The sequence below is a fragment of the Apium graveolens genome, chromosome 2 (genome assembly GCF_009905375.1).
Source record: "Apium graveolens cultivar Ventura chromosome 2, ASM990537v1, whole genome shotgun sequence".
Taxonomy (NCBI): Eukaryota; Viridiplantae; Streptophyta; class Magnoliopsida; order Apiales; family Apiaceae; genus Apium; species Apium graveolens.
This window is the reverse complement of record NC_133648.1, coordinates 237,850,968-237,865,335: the sequence shown is the minus strand read 5'-3', so window position 1 is coordinate 237,865,335 and position 14,368 is coordinate 237,850,968.

Genomic DNA, 14,368 nt, shown 5'->3' with positions numbered 1-14,368 from the left:
TCACGGGGGTCCTCGACGCCCTTTTTTTATTCGAGGGCGCGTCCCCATGAGTGGGAGCATCTACCTCAGGACAAGACATGGTTTTGTGCAACGCAGGTGTGGAGGGTGCGTCCTCATTTTGAGGAGCATCAACCTCAATTCCATTTTTATTCTTCAAGGGCGCATCCTCTTTTTGAGGAACATCCACATTGAAGTTATTTTTGAGACTTTGCGAAATCTCACTTATTCTTTCCAACTTTTCCCCGTTAACCTCCTTCTGCATGATCTCTTCTATATGGTTCACCACAACTTCTTCCACACTACAGATCCTTGAAAAATTCCCCAACGTCAAAACAGGGGTCCCGGTGGTATGCGTTCCTTCCTCCTCTGGGCCTTCTACGAAATAGTGAGCATGAACCTTTCCACTTGGTTTTTTATGACTGTCCTCCGCACCCTCAAATGAAAGACCTTTTTCCCTCGTATCTTCTCCTGCGGAATTCATTAACAGCCTTATGATAGCAGTCGCGTGACTCGTACTGTGGCCCTCTTAGACTGCCTACTCCGTTAGGTGTTGGGAACTTTATCATCAAGTGATGTATCGAGGTTATCACCCTGAACGTCCACAACCAAGGTCTGCCCACCAGCACGTTGTGTGCAGAGTCTTGATCCAGCACTTTGAAATCTATCATTTGAGTGACAGAAAGAGCTTCTTCCCCAAGTGTGACGGGAAGCATAACCGAACCCATAACTCTCACCGCTTCTCCAGTAAATCCCTTGACGTGTGCATCTTCAAAATACATGTCGCTATCCGGGAAACCCAATTTTTTGTACGTGTTGTAATACAGGATGTTCGCAGAGCTCCCGTTGTCCAAGAAGACCCGATGCACGTTCATCGCCCCAATAAGCATAGTTATTACCATTACATCGTTGTGGGGATGATGTACCCATCTTGACTCTCTCTCCCTGAACGTAATATCAGCTGATTCCTCTTTGAATATTTTTGGAGGTCTATCTTCCAAACTATGAACGTTGGTGAGTGGCGGGTGTCGTGCTTCTCTCACATTTCTTTCCAACGCCCGATTACTATCACCGACAAAGGGGTGTCCTCCAAAAATTGCCTGATACTACCAGCTCTTTGGAACTTAACCACCGCTGTCTTTTCAGCGTCCTCTTCTCGCGGGGGCTACCTTTCATCTTTTCCCTTGTCATCATTCCCCCTGCGGCGTTTCACCTTGTCAATCCATTCTCCCAGGTATCCCGCCTTGATCAACTCTTCAATTTCATCTTTCAGGTGACGACACTCATGGGTGTCATGACCGGTAGACTCATGGTAATCACAATACTTCTTCTTATCTCTACTCTGCCATGAAGTCAGACGGTCCGGTTTCTTGAAGATTCCTCTATCCTTATGCACCTCGAAGATATGATCAATGGACGCTGCTAGTGGAGTGTAGTTGCTTACTCTCCTTTCATAGTTAGATGGCGGGCTCCATTCTCTCACAAAAAAATTTACCCTATTAGGGCTTCTGGCATTCCGTCGATAATCCGGGCTCACAGATCTATCTATCCTCTTGGTTCGTCCCTTGGAGTTGTGGGTGTTATCATTCTTTTTTATTTCTGCAAGCGACTGCTCAATTGCTTAGAATGATTCCGCCTGCGCAAGTACATCAGCTAACGACACAGGGTCCTTCCCTTACAGGTGCTTCTAGAAATCTGTTCCCACACGCAGACCAACTATAAGAAGTATTTTCAGTGTTTCATCAGTTGTGCCCCTCACCAAAGTAGACTCTGCATTGAACCTTTTAAAGTATAAGGTCAGGCTTTCCCCCTCTTTCTGTTTCATATTGGCCAGCGTGGTAACTGGCGGTGTATATTTCACCGCAGCTTGAAACTGAGTTAGAAACAAGGTTTTCATCTGTTCCCAAGATGTGATCACCCCTGGACCAAGTTTCTGAAACCATTGTTGGGCGCCCTCTCTAAAAGTGGCCGCCAGAAGACGGCATCGAGCCAAGTCAGGTACTTGATATACATCCATCTCAATGTTGAAACGCCCCAAAAAATTCCACAAGGTCAGAGTTCCCATGAAAACATAAGTCATTGGTTGTGTTCCTGTATCCTGTCGGCAATTGTGCCTCCCTCACAACAGCAGCAAAAGGAGAAGAAGCTTGTGCAGTCTCCGTTACTCTTCCTCCTTCGAGATGGTTGAGCAACCTTTTAAGATCGTTCACATTAAACGTCCCTACTCCGGGAATGGTTTGAACATTAGGTTGTTGGGGTTGCTCCGCGATTTGTTGTTGTTTCCCTTGATTACCCCCCGGGTGTGGTGGTGGATCTCGCCGCCCCTCGCCCTGAGGTTGCGGTTGTGGTATGTTATCATCTTGATTTTGAACATTGTCCTGCATGCAAGGTTCCTCCTGGCCGCGTCGGGGTACTTCCTCATTATTCTGCAACCTTTCTTGAGTTCGCACGCCATCCCGATCATGAGGACGCATCCTAGAACCATTGCCCATAGCACTGTGGGAAGCTACAGGAACAACGACAGGAGCTTCTTCAGTGGAGAGCGCGTCGTCTCTCCTACCATTGTAGGGTGCCCTTCCATGTTGGTATCCCATTCTTCCTCGCCTATTCCTTTGGTATCCTCGGTAATAATTCCCGAACCTTCCTTGCGGAGGGGCACGCTCGTGCTCGCGGTGTCGCCCCCTATCATCCCTTTGATATGTAGAGGGCACATGCGTTGTGTCACGGGGCCTCGCTTCTCCAGCGTTTCCTTCATTTTGCCATTCTACCAACAGCATTCTCAAATTGTCATCCTCCAACCTTATGCCAAGCCTTCTTTTTAAGGTTAAAAAATCTCCTCCTTCCCCATATTGATTCTGAGTATTTTCCGCACGACGACGCTCGTCCATCGTACGCCCAGACCTATGGGGGTGTGGTACGACCTGATTCACAAGACGAGGCCTTTCTCTACCATCAGTATCCTCATCAACAAGCTCCACAATAGGTTCTACATCATTAGAATATTCCAAGCGCCGCGGAGTGATTCACGGGTTTTCCCCGCTGGCCTGAGCATCTCCTTCGACTACGGGCACCTTCCCCACGGCGTGGCCGCGACGGGGAAGACGACGACCCCTCCTCGTCCTGCGACGCTCCACCGTATTCAATCTTGAATGAAAACTGTTAAGAGTATCCCCCATGCGATAAAACTGCTCCAAGATATCAGCGTTGCTGATGAGAATTGAAGGTGTTCCTCCCACATCCGGAGCTCTCGGTGGATCTTCCATGTTTCTGGGCACGTAGAGTTCGTGACGAGTGTAGCCTCCCTCACCTTCTCCTTCAGATCTGCTGTCACTTCCATCATAAGAACTTCCATCATGATTGTAAGACATCTTTTCATCCCAAGATTACGATCTTAATCAGCCCCCCTCCTTCTAGCGCCAATTTGTTGACGGAGGAATCTGGTAACAACAAAGATTGAGGTTTCTCGTCGGAATTAAGATCTATGACGGTGGTTCTTCGCCGGAAAATCAAGCGGTGTATGGTGGTTTGTGGTTGTTTTAGTCTGAGATTGATCACAGTAAGTGGTGGCTCTCTTATCAGCTCTCAACTTCTTACCCTCTCAATGTGCCTATGTACCCTTTATATAGGGATCAAGCCTGACGTAGTTCTTGTGGAACAAGAAATCTAATGGGCTTACACTTCTTATTCCTAGGCCCAGTAGAAGCCCATCCAAAATCCATCTTCCGCTAGCTTTAGGAATGTCCAACTATGAGGCCCAACCGCGAAGGCCCAAGGCTCATCCGTAATCGTAGGACTTCACGGATAGTGCATCTCCCTGCACAAGGATAACACCCCGCTACAGCTATCTCCCTTGATTTACGGATGCAGGTATAGCCACAGTTCACCCCAAGTACCGGACGCATCCCTGTCCCCTGAATGAGGATAACCCACCAGATAACAGGATAGGTGATCCCATGCTTTTGGGTGCAAAGTGCAGGATGACTCCAAAGTTCTCCAACGAGGACACCCGTTGAATACAAGAACAGAGTTTCCAAAGCACACACCAATGTTAACCCCACATCCCCAACGAGGACACCCGTTGAATACAGGAGGAGGTCTTCAATCATCAGGCATACCCCTGGAGGTCTTCAAGCTTTTCACGGACATCCCCCTCCTTGACCGACTCAATGAGGTAATTCTTCAAAGAGTACCTGCAACAAATACGTTAGTAGAAATAATCTCTATTGCTCCCTTCAAAGCATGCTTTTTCCTGAATGATCCTCATGAGAGAGCACTGGCCAAACACCGGACGTGTCCTATGTCGTTGGGCGCGTCCTTACCTCCATGACGCCTGCATCGCCTCCCTAATATTTTCCTTTCACTACCTTCCCCAATGGCAGGACGCGTCCTGAGCAGGACAGGCGCGTCCTCCAACTTATATTGCCAAAAGACCACAACTGTTGGATACATTCACCACGGTGGACGCGTCCACAATATTTGGGCGCGTTCTACCCTAACCATGTGCTCCCAAACTTCCTTATTATCAAACCATCTTCCATAAAACATCTCCTCAATGTTGGGCGCGTCATGTGTGCCTGGATGCGTCCTCACCTTCTATAACGCAATACCGAGTTTGACCGTACTTGATCTGCATTTGACCCGAGTCAATCCAATGCCAAATTTTGGGTATAACAGTAGCTATCAGTTTTAAAACCAGCAAAGCTTCTCAAAAATATTATTTTTAATTTTCCTGACAATACTTTTTCCAACGGTACTTTTTCTCACAGCACCACAGTTTTCAACAACACTTTTTCCACCGGCTTTTTTTGTCATGAAATACACAGTATCACTGTTGAATAGTCAGTACAATAATAATGTGTGTTTTTAATAATAATAATAATAATAATAATAATAATAATAATAATAATAATAATGTTTAGTTAAAAGTTAATTTTTTGTTCATATCAATAAGATACGAATTATACTTAATCTGATATTAATTTGATTTACCCCAGCTTTACATTATTTTATTTTAACCCGGGGTCCATTACGATGACCGAATTCAACTAATTATTTTTAGTTCAATTCTAATTATTTATGTCCAGTTTTTGTTTTAGCCCAGATAGTAAGTATATATGATTTTGTTTTAATTGGTCTAATTATATTTTGATTTTAATTTTGTGTCAGTTTGGATCAATTGTATAATATATATATATATATCTTATATAACTAATTATTTATTCTAATTATATTGGATAGTTTTAACATGAGAAGGGTGTGGAGATGTTCAGCCATTATGTAAGATTTTATTTACCTCATTTTCCAATTTTTACGAAGATACTTATGCTCCGTTTGTTACAGTTACAACAGTTTTTTGTTGAAAAGCTGTCAGGTGTTTGGTAAATTCTAAAATATGTTGTCTGTCAAAGCGCTTTTGGTCTAAAAGCTACCGTTAGCAAAAGTATGTTCTCCATGCTTTCGGAAAAAGCCGTTTTCAGTTTTTGCAGGAAGTAGTTATCAGTTTTAAAACCCACAAACCTTCTCAAAAATATTATTTTTATATATTATATCTCAAAATATGCATAGATTAAAAAAATTACCAAACAGTTATTTAATTTTCCTGACAATACTTTTTCCAACAGTACTTTTTCTCACAGCACAGCAGTTCTCAACAACACTTTTTCCGCCGGCTCTTTTTGTCATGAAATACACGGTATCACTGTTGAATAGTCAGTACAATGCAGGCATGCGAGAGATTAAGGGCTTAAACTCCGTCAAAGACAATAATTTGGGGTGTGGCAGTGAGTTTAATTATAAAAAACAGAAGAAGAATGTTGGCATAGAGAAGTTCTTTTGAATTTCTAACTTGTTGATGACCTGATTAAACTATGATGCTTATACTTAAATTCAATAATAATTGAAAATTCTTTAGAAAGTTCTTTCCTGATGAATTGTATCCTGTTAAGGTTACTTTTGTAGTAGTGTATTAATATTGGGATCACTGAATGTGTAACAGGATGTAGGCGGTCGACTTCTGACTGTGAATAAAGCTGCTCCTAGAGGCTCACCACCCGCAGAGAGAGTTTTTGCACCTTCTTTCAGAGTATATGTCGGTAACCTGCCATGGGAAGTGGATAGTAGTCGCCTAGAGCAAGTGTTTAGTGAACACGGTAAGGTAATTGATGCTAAAGTTGTGTATGACCGCGAGTCTGGGCGTTCTCGTGGTTTTGGATTCGTAACAATGGCTAGTGAGACAGAAGTTAATGATGCCATTGCTGCTCTTGATGGGCAGGTAAGAGCCCTGGGCTACATATTCTACTGTTTGTAATTTGCTAATTCATTAAACTCAATATCGAACAACTTCATCTTGAAAGAAAACAATTTCATCCTAAAACAACTGCTTGTAAACCATTTGTGTGCCAATAAACTAGATTCTTCTTAACACTGAGAACTTGTGGTGCAGAGTTTGGAAGGAAGAGCTATCAGGGTTAATGTGGCAGAAGAGCGTCCAAGGCGCAACTTCTTCTAATTCCGAAGAATTTCTTATAGTGGATGAGATGTGCATCAATGCTTATAGATTAAGTGTAACTTTTCATCATCTTCTTGTTATTATGAGTTTTGATCAACGCTTCTTTTACCCTTGGTCTGTATTCTTGTAAAAGCGGTTTCATTAATTCAATTTTTCCTCTAAATTTTCACTTAACAGCAGAGAAAAGGGTTCATGTAATCATGTGCACAACCAGTTAAACTGGATTCAATTGAAATTAAAAGAGCATAACTGCAGATATTGTATACAAAAGAAATTCAATTGATCTAATAATTACATGAGATGATAATGTATAGGTTACATAGAATCTGTTCTTCAACCTCAAAGCAAAAAGCGAACACAAAAACAGATTACTCGAGTATCGACGAACAACAGCTAATCAGGAATACTTGGGCATCTCGTATTTGCAGATAGGGCAGAGATGACACATGACAAGCCACCTGGTAATGCAATCTGAATGAAACATATGAAAGCAAGGCATGCAAGTGACTTTTTCACCATGACAATAATCTTCTTGACAGACCATGCACTGTTGAACAGTCTTGAGATCTTTCGCTTCAACTCTGGTTGCCCTAAGTGATCTTATTGCTGGTAGAGCCGCAGGTACCATTCTTCCGTCTTGATCCTCCAATAAACTTTTTGTAGCAAGAGGATGTTGGTGTAGCGTTGATGTTAAGGCTGCGTTGATATTTATATAGTGGTAATGTTGTTTTAAATCCCAAAAGGATTCGTAAAGTGCAGAATGTCTATTTATAAATTTATAATGTCTTTCTAATTAACTAATTTCTTATTGGACCGACGCTGCAGGGTGTAATCCTAACGCGTATGTAATTTATTTTATTGTGATTTATAACAAGTAATCTCTTTTTTTAAGGTCGGATTCATATACTTTATATCTATTTAGGGAATTTATATTGAAATAACGATATGTTAAAAAATTATTATATAGTTATTTTGTAAGCAGAAATACTAGTACCAGTTAATTACAAATATAAAGAATAAATAGTTAACATTTTTTAGCCATAACTGAAATTTAATTATTGGTCATAAATTGTTATGTTCTACACCTAAACTCTACGTAAATAGCACATCAATGCTACGCAATAAAACGAATTAAATACTAATTAATACTACAAATAACTATATAATACTGCATAACCCAAATTTTTTAATAGGCTCTCTGAATTCAATTGTTAAAATATTTCATAATTTCAATACAAAATATAAAATTCAGTTGAAGAATATAAAATTACAAAATTAGGGGAGTTTTGCCTAATAATCTTAGTTAACTTATCTAAGATATATAAGTTATAAGTTCTGGGATATATATATATATATATATATATATATATATATATATATGGACCCCTATCCACAACCATAGTTGAATAGGGGTCCCCTTACAACCACCAAATAAGGACCGTTAAATCTGTAAACGGAAGGCTGGGATCCGCCACAGCCGCAATGAAACATTGCGGAACCAGCAATGAAACATTGCGGCTGTGGCCCACATCTCCATTTCCCTTTTTGCCATTTTTCTATATTAATTCATTTATCAATACTCTTTTATCTACATAAATATTAATTTAATAAGATATTATTCTTAATATTTCTGATTAAAGACTGTATATTAAAAAATACTATAGAATATTTTTATAGTATTATTAAATATTATATTTAATATTTAATATTTAATATTTTAAAAGTATTGAAACATTAAAATGAAAATAATATATTCAAATATTTAATAATAAATATTATAATAATAAATGAAAATATTTTGATATTTACTTATTTTAATTATTCAATTTTTTTAATAATAAATGAAAAATATTTGAATATTTGAAAATATTAATAATATTAAATATTATATCGAATAACAAATAAAAATAAATCAACGACCGCAATGTTTCATTGCGGAACCCGCAATGATTCATTGCGGTAGTCGTCCTCCTTTACACACAGACACACGCGGAAACTACCATTATACCCAACCCAATCCAGAACCAAACACAAAACAGGGCGATTGAAAGCGATCCAACACAAGGAACTATATCATTCATATTTCCAATAAAATTTTCATCATTAATTTTATCATCATCATCGCCATTAAAAGAATCATTACTATTATCGGAATCACCGTGAACATCGTGATTCTTCCAACCGAAACCGACATCATCATCACTATGCGTTTTTCGCTTCCCGGATCATTATCTTTATCTTCAATACTATCAACATCTATTACTTCATCATCATTAAAGATTTTACGATAAACTCTCTTTTTTGTGTGGGGGGTAACATAATTAAAATCGTTATGATCACTAGATGAACTTGAATAATCAAATAAATAAGAAGTCATGGATATTGAATACTAACCTTTTTTTTCAGAAGAATAAATTTGAGCAAAATGTTAAGAAGCAGTAAAAACATCAATGTTTCAAAAATACAGACATTTTAAGGTAGGTGTGTGCATTAAATGCACGACCGCAATGTTTCATTGCGATGGCCGCAATGTTTCATTGCGATGGCCGCAATGAAACATTGCGGCATTGTACAAACCCCCAAGCCAACAACTGTAAATATTTACAGTTTAAAAAAAACTTTACAACGTACCCCAGCAATGTTTCATTGCGGGGGGAAGTGTCCACCGCAATGAAACATTGCGGTTGGGTTGTTTATTTTTGTTATTTTCTTTAAAATTAGAAAATTAATCAAAAAAAATTATAAAAAATAGTTTCTAGACTTATTGTTAGGAATATGTGTATTAGTTTGATGATAAGTTAAACAAAACACTTAAGTAGAAATCTAGTGTTTATAGCCTCAACGGATAAGACCATCTTGGCTATCCGTTGAAGGAGTAGCTTTACTTAGCAATAATTTTAGTATTGTAGCACATTTCATCTCTGGATTCAAGTTGTAATTCTTAGATGTTGTAGGAAATTATCAGTCATGTTGACTACTAGTGGATATGCAAATAGGAGGGCTAATTGTAAATATTTCATGTCTTGTAATTTTGTATAAGTGAAGAAGTATCAACTGATATTGAAGACCTTCAACGGATAAGAAACAAAGCTTCAACGGATGTCTCTAAAGCTTCAACGGATAATATCCATCAACGGATAAGTGCTTCAACGGATAAAGACTTCAACTGATAATGCATCAACGGATAAAGCTTCAACGGATAAAGCCTCAACGGATAAGACATCAACGGATGAAAGCTTCAACGGATGCTTAGTTCATTAGCAGTTGATAGTGACAATTCATAAGCTGACAGAGGCACATGGGTTGACAGAGACAAACTGGAATGTGGAAGCCTCTAGGAGGAATCAAGAAAATGCAGCATTTCCATTCTGGTGCAAACAAGAAAGTATTCAAAGATTAACAGCTAAGCCTAAATTGCATTGGATAGAGAAATGAAGAAGAAACATGTGAAGAGCCTTTTTAATTGTATTTTACAGTTTTATCTTCACTTGTAAACTTGGTGATATATAAACCAAGTAGCAGCTAGTAATTAGATATGAATTTTTCCAGAGCTGTTTAGAAAAATCCAGAGAGAAAATCATCTAGTTTATACTAGGAAGCAACTGTGATTTAATTCTTTGAATCACAGATTTTCTGAAATAATACATCTCTGGTGGAACAACAAATCCACCAGAAAAGTTTTTAAGTTCTCTGTGTTCTTTACATTTGTGTTTGAATATATATCTGTCTGCATTAGCTTCAAGCAATTCACACACACTTGCTCTCAAAAACACTTAGCCTTAGAAACTGCTCAAAACTTGAAAAAGTTTTGAGATTTATATTCAACCCCCCTTCTGTAAATCTCATTGTTAGTCCACTGAGAATAACAATTGGTATCAGAGCAAGCTCTTAACATACAAAGAGTTTAAAGATCTATTCTGCTAACATCATGAGTAAGAAGGATATTGGTGTAAAGATTCCAATCTTGGAAATAGATAACTATCATCACTGGAAAGTGAAGATGCATTTACATCTTCTCTCTCAAGATTAAAGCTACATCAACTACATTGAAAATGGTCCTCCCATCCCTCACAAGGTGGCCACAGCTGCTACTGCAACAGTTGCTGTTGGACAGTCTATTCCCAAGCCAAAAGCAGAATGGACTGTTGAAGATATTGAAGAGGTTCACAAGGACAAGAAAGCCATGAACATTCTGTTTAATGGCCTGGATCAAGATATGTTTGACAATGTCATTAACAGCCAAACTGCTAAGGAAATTTGGGATACTGTGCAGCTTATCTGTGAAGGCACTGAGCAAGTTAGAGAAAACAAAATGCAGCTTCTCATTCAACAGTATGAATATTTTCATTTTAAAGAAGGAGAATCATTGAATGATACCTTCAACAGATTTCAGAAACTGTTGAATGGATTGAAACTGTATGGCAGAGTGTACCAAGTTAAGGACTCCAATTTAAAATTTCTAAGGTCTCTACCAAAGGAATGGAAGCCTATGACTGTTTCTCTAAGAAATTCTCAAGATTATAAGGACTTCACACTTGAAAGATTATATGGAATTTTGAAGACATATGAACTTGAGATGGAGCAAGATGAGCTGTTGGAAAAGGGGAAGAGAAAAGGAGGATCAGTTGTACTTGTAGCTGACAGTGATAAGGTTGAAGCCAGGAATGAGGAGAAGACAATGCCAAGTCTCAAAATTGGCATAAGCAAATCAGAATCAAGCAAGGGTAAAGAGCAAGTAGCTGAGGATGAAAACAATTCCAGTCAGGATGACTCTGATGATGTTGATGAACATCTGGCTGTTCTGTCCAGGAGGTTTACAAAGATGAAGTTCAGGAAAAATACAAAATTCACTAAGCCAAACAAAAACATGATGGACAAATCCAAGTTCAAATGTTATAACTGTGGCATTAGTGGACACTTTGCAAGTGAGTGTAGGAAGCCAACCTCTGATAAGAAGAAATTTGAGCAAGTTGATTACAAAAAGAAGTATTTTGATTTGCTCAAACAAAAGGAAAGAGCTTTTCTCACTCAAGATGATTGGGCAGCAGATGGAGTCAATGAAGATGATGATATGGAAGATATCAACCTAGCCCTGATGACTAATTCTGATGAAAATGAAACTAGTTCATCAAGCAACCAGGTAATTACTACTGATCTCTCTCAGCTTTCTAAAAATGAATACAATGAAGCCATAAATGATTTGTCCAATGAATTATATCATTTGTGAGTGTCCCTTAAATCACTAGCCAAGGAAAACACTATGATCAAAGAGAATAATGTGTTTTTAAGTGATAGGAATGTTGTGTTAGAGGATCAGGTAATTGAGCTTGAAAAGATTAAACTTAAATGCTTGATTGTTGAGAGTGAACTAGAAGAAGCTGTTAAGAAAGTAGAAATTATTTCTAAACAGTTAGAAAGTGAGCAAGAGGTATCAAGGCCTGGAAAACATCTAGGGATGTTAGTGTTCAGATTGCCAAGGTTCAGGTAATTGAATCATTCTGTGAGGATGCCTGGAAGAAAAACAAAAAGGAGTTAGAATTAATTGATGGATTGTCAACGGATGTGGAATCAACGGATGATGAAAGTTATCCGTTGAAGGAAGAAAAAGAGCATCTGTTGAAGGCTCATCAATTAAAACAGGCAAGTAATTTTAAAAATAAAAATCTCAATAAGAAGGATGATTCAACTTTCAAGAACTTTGTCAAAGAAGGAGCTAGCACATCCAAAGATGCCAATAAGGTGAATATATGACACATGACTTTAGATCAGCTGAAAAATAGGCTTAAGTTGGTTGAGGATAAGAAGGAAACTAAAAGAAAATCTAAAAGAAATGGGAAGGTAGGGATTAATAAACATAACAATTACACACCTGATAGGTATGCTCCTAGAAAAAGTTGTGTGCATTGTAAAAGTGTTAATCACCTATCTGATAATTGCAAATCTGTTAAAAATGCTTCCATGCCTTCAAATCCCTTCATGCCTAACATGTACATGTCAACTCTGCATGCTATGTCTGTTATGTCTCATCAGAATCCCCATGCACATTTTGCAAACATGCCATATATTAATAATCCTTATTTTACTGCATTTAGTATGCCTCAAATGCCATACAATATGCCTATGTGGAATAACATGTTTGCACAATCTATGCCTTATCAAATTCAATCAAATGTGCTAAATAATTCTGTGACTAACCCTACACTTCAACCAACCACATCTAAGATCAAGGTTGACCCAAAGTTACATAAGTCAAAAGATGCAGGAGGAATGAAGTCTAGGAAAAAGACTAACAAGGCTGGACCCAAGGAAACTTGGGTACCAAAATCAACTTGATTGATTTTGTTGTGTGCAGGGAAAAAGAAAGAATCTATGGTACTTGGACAGTGGCTGTTCAAGATACATGACAGGAGATTTCACCCTGCTCACAGAGTTTAAGGAGAGAGCTGGCCCTAGCATGACCTTTGGAGATGACAACAAAGGATTCACTATGGGATATGGCTTGATTTCAAAAGAAAATGTCATCATTGATGAAGTTGCATTGGTTGATGGTCTCAAACACAACTTATTGAGCATCAGTCAACTATGTGACAGAGGGAATACTGTTTCCTTCAATTCTGAAGCCTATATTGTCACAAGTAAGAAGGACAATAAAGTGGTTCTAACTGGAGTTAGAAAAGGAAATGTGTACTTAGCTGACTTCAACTCTACAGATGCAGAATCTATTACTCGTCTTCTCAGCAAAGCAAGCTCAGTTGAAAGTTGGCTATGGCACAAGAAGCTGTCCCATTTAAATTTCAAGACAATGAATGATCTAGTCAAAAAGGACTTAGTTAGAGGAATGCCTCTAGTAGAATTCACAAGGGATGGACTGTGTGATGCTTGTCAGAAAGGAAAGCAAAAGAAAGTATCATTCAGTAAGAAGCTTGAATCTGTAATTGATGAACCATTACAACTGCTACACATGGATCTCTTTGGACCAGTCAATGTATTGTCAATTTTAAGGAAAAGATATTGCCTAGTGATTGTAGATGATTTCTCAAAGTTTTCATGGGTTTATTTTCTTGGATCAAATGATGAAGCTAGTGAAATCATTATCAATCATATCAAGCAAGTCAACAATCATCCTGATTTCAAAGTAAGGAATATTATGAGTGACAATGGAACTGAGTTCAAGAATTCAACCATGAAGTTGTTCTGTGAAGAAAATGGGATCATGCATGAGTTCTCAGCTCCAAGGACTCCACAACAAAATGGTGTGGTGGAAAGGAAGAACAGATCACTAATTGAAGCTGCAAGGACAATGCTTGAAGAGTCAAAACTCCCAACTTACTTTGGGCTGAGGCTGTTAACTGTGCATGTTATACTCAGAATATTTCTCTAATCAATCAGGCAAAAGGCATGACTCCCTATCAATTATTCAAGAGAAGAAAACCAACTTTAAACTTTCTGCATGTCTTTGGTTGCAAATGTTACATCTTAAGGAATCAATCTGATCACAAAGGGAAGTTTGATGCAAAGGCTGATGAAGGAATATTTGTTGGTTATTCTGCTGGAAAATCATATAGGGTCTACAATCTAAGAACCAACGTTGTCATGGAATCTGTGCATGTTGTGTTTGATGATAAAAAGATTGATGGACTAACAGATGAGGGACATCATAAAGGACTCAAATTTGACAATATTGAGATATATTGTGATGATAGTGAAGATGAGAATGATGAAGAAGGCATCTCAAGAAGAATTCAAAATCTGCCTTTAGATAATGCACAGAATGCTGCATCCGTTGAAAGTCATAATTCAGCTTCCGTTGAAAGAAGCAATGCAGCATCCGTTGAAAGACAAAGTGCATCATCCGTTGAAGTT